Genomic DNA, 600 nt, shown 5'->3' on the forward strand with positions numbered 1-600 from the left:
GGGGAAGCTCCCCGGCCTCTGCATCAGAACGATGCATACGGCAAACTTTATAAAAAAACAAATATGTTCAATAAGGTCTTATAGTCTGAAAAAAAGTAAAAAAAAACTCACAAAGAGCCTATAAAAAAGTAGCCACAAAGTCACAACCGGCTGTCATTAGAAAGATAGGAAAACTAATTGTATATCCTATTACATGACCGTCATTCAAACCGGTTGAAGATATCCCGTGTTACCATCTCTCATCGGATAGATCCAGTAACCAAACGCTACCTGGCCTCCATCAGAGTGAGTAGCGACCACATACGGATCAACGCAGTGGCACGGAAGATAACCTACAAAAAACGAATATTTGTTGTTCTGTTAAAAACCAAATCATTTCTGCAGTTCCAGACTGCCCACAATAAAGCACATACTCCTACGCGAATGTGTCTCGCTGTTTCGGACTCTATCCCGTTAAGCCACGTTCCAAATAACGTGCTGACAGAATTCGAAGAAGTAATGTTAAAAGCTATGTGCACCGTCCGCCATAGAACCTTGGCCAACGGGCAATTAAGAAAAAGGTGATTGATGGTTTCCTCCCGATCACAAAAACTACATCTA

The sequence above is a fragment of the Triticum dicoccoides genome, chromosome 6A, assembly GCF_002162155.2.
Source record: "Triticum dicoccoides isolate Atlit2015 ecotype Zavitan chromosome 6A, WEW_v2.0, whole genome shotgun sequence".
Taxonomy (NCBI): domain Eukaryota; kingdom Viridiplantae; phylum Streptophyta; class Magnoliopsida; order Poales; family Poaceae; genus Triticum; species Triticum dicoccoides.